Genomic DNA, 3,045 nt, shown 5'->3' on the forward strand with positions numbered 1-3,045 from the left:
CTGGCTAGCACTACAGAAGAAAGAGACTTGGGGGTCATCATTGACCACAAGATGAACATGAGCCTTCAATGCAATGCTGCGGCTAGTAAAGCGACCAAGACGCTGGCTTGCATCCATAGATGCTTCTCAAGCAAATCCCGGGACATCATTCTCCCCTTGTACTCGGCCTTGGTGAGGCCGCAGGTGGAGTACTGCGTCCAGTTTTGGGCTCCACAATTCAAAAAGGATGTGGAGAAGCTTGAGAGAGTCCAGCGAAGAGCCACGCACATGATCAGAGGTCAGGAAAACAGACCTTACGATGACAGGCTGAGAGCCATGGGGCTTTAGCCTGGAAAAGCGCAGGCTCAGGGGTGATCTGATGGCCACCTATAAGTTTATTGGGGTGACCACCATTATCTGGGGGAAAGTTTGTTCACCAGAGCACCCCAAGGCATGACAAGGTCGAATGGTCATAAACTACCGCGAGATTGTTTCAGGCTGGACATAAGGAACAATTTCTTTACTGTCTGAGCCCCCAAGGTCTGGAACAGTCTGCCATCAGAGGTGGTTCAAGCAACTACTCTGAACACCTTCAAGAGCAAACTGGATGCATAACTTGCTGGGATCTTATGACCCCAGCTGACTTCCTGCCCTTTGTATGGGGGGCTGGACTCGATGATTTTCCGAGGTCCCTTCCAGCCCTAATGTCTGTGAAATCTATGAAATGGCCTCTGTGAACCTTTTTTCATTCAAAAGGTTCTTCTGCTTGTGCTTAGTGGAAACAAAGTCTCATCTCTCTTCAGGAAAGAAAAAAAACATGGCACATCCCATGCAAGTCGCAACTGATTCACTGCTATCCATATTTGTCTTTTAGAAAACTCTTTTTTGGGACCCCTATTAGAGAAAGAACAAAGCAACACCCAAAACAGAACCAGAACAGCACAATATACATGAGGATGTCATTGCGAACCCAGTAAGTTCCCATAGAATAGTCCCACCAGCGCATGCCCTGTTGAATGTATGGCAAAGAGCTGATTGGTACCAATATTCAAAAAGCCCAAGATGGAATTGATCGAGGTTATGCAGTTTTCTATAAACAGCATAATTTAGATCAGTAGCAAACAGAATACATTAGCCCTTTGGTGAGGGGCAAATCTTAGACCTAGTTTTATCATTTTTAAACTAGTCTATATGTGCCAAACTTTTGTTCTGTTATGGGTATAGACCAGTTTTGTATTCTGAGCTTCTGTTCTGTTACCGGTATAGACTGGTTTCTGATCACTTACACTAGTAAAAGTGTAATGTCTGTATGGTCTATGACAACAAAAAACCGATTGCTTAATGGTTTTTATAATGTTATACTGTAACTGAACACTTTACAGTTTTTAATGCATTCTCCTTTCAGTACTGCTTTTAAGAAGGAAACTATTATCCTTCTGGAGAACTGACATAGAGAAACTAAGGCTGAGATTCACAGTATTTAGGTCCCTAGCTCTTACTGAAATCAGTTCAGAGTTAGGTGCCTAAATACCTCTGTGCATCTAGGCCATAAGGTGACTTGTTTACACTGACACAGAGTAGGGAGGGGGGCCTGAGTCTGACAAATCCCAAGCTTAGAACACAAATCATCGGATGAACCTTCCTCTGTACAGCTGAAGAGGAGGTATGAAATAGATTTCACATCCAGAATGCATGAATATAATCATAGATTTATCTTCCTCCTTGGAGCTACCATGACAGCAATAGGAGGCACATTTTATGCACACAGCTACTAGGAGCTAAGCACTTTGCCTTCATGCTTCCAAAAGAAGGATGTAGACTTGAGCTTAGTCCCTCTTTCTTCAAGGATAACACAGTGGTTTTTGTCAACTTCTAGGGAGTAGAAGGAGCAACTTGTTTATCTCTGGCAATGAGTGCTCCTGATTCCTCACTGGGGTGGAATTACATGCTGGATGGAAACTTGGGCTGTGGCCATGTTGCTGTGTATTTGCTAAAATTTCCCATGGCTGTTACAACCATTCATTCTCCACAAGTAGTAATAATATTGAGAGCACAATTTCAGATGATTCTTCAAGAGGTTGTGGGCATTTGAACCCCTCTGCCATTTAATTAAGATCAGATCTATGTGGCATAGCAGTTATAATATTGTTTCTTTACCAGTGTTTCTGGTATGTTACCATAAACACTGGCAAGATCATGTAACTGTCTAATGACAATTCCTTGGTGTATCCAAAGTTTTTCTTCCATTTTCCTGTAGGGGAGATGGGGTCCTTATGGAGATGAAGGGATCATGACACACTTCCTGCATACTTTTTGCTGTTTCATGACAGGCTTCAGGAATTCATGAGAGAGCTGTATTATCATTTAAAATTATTTTTAAAAATGTATATAATCTCCTGTGTGTTGTACAGAAGTAGGGGGAGGTGAATGTCTTGCAAAAGTTTTGGGAGTTCTGCTGGTACAACACTATATACCATAACAGGTAGGGTAGCAGACTGCAGTCACTGTACATACGAATGGGTACTTTCATAAAACTAATGGTGCCAGCAGCATTTCATTCCTTTTTAGTTATCTGATGAACAAACTTAAGAGTTTCATAAAAGCTGAAATGTTCTACTTAACAAGGTTTGGGGGTTTGATACTTAGTCATAGGTGAATGAATAATCCATCACATCCTCTTCCTGTTATCCCCTTATGTGAATGTATCTCCCTGATTACAAAGTTTCATGTCCTGCTATTCATGCCATGTAGGGTTTATGTGGCCAGAGGAATTATGTGGACAGAAGGAGAGGGTTTTAATTAGAACAACTAAATTCCTACAGGAGGAAAAATTGCTTTACATTAGTGTCAAACTGTCTCTTCTTAGCGCTGCTAATAACAGGATGTGGAGTTGAATATTTAATTTGAAGGAACTGAGATCATTTAAATAGAAATAGCTCTACTTTTGTGTGATTTTAGTATTCTGCCTGCAGGCCCTATGAATTTTGGTCTTTTTTCTTTAATTATAGTTTTTTTCAATATATAATTTTCTGTTGGTCCTCTTCCTTCTCCCCCCCCCCCCCCCCC

Source organism: Gavialis gangeticus, unplaced genomic scaffold (assembly GCF_001723915.1).
Source record: "Gavialis gangeticus isolate Ggan-Ray unplaced genomic scaffold, GavGan_comp1, whole genome shotgun sequence".
Classification (NCBI taxonomy): domain Eukaryota; kingdom Metazoa; phylum Chordata; order Crocodylia; family Gavialidae; genus Gavialis; species Gavialis gangeticus.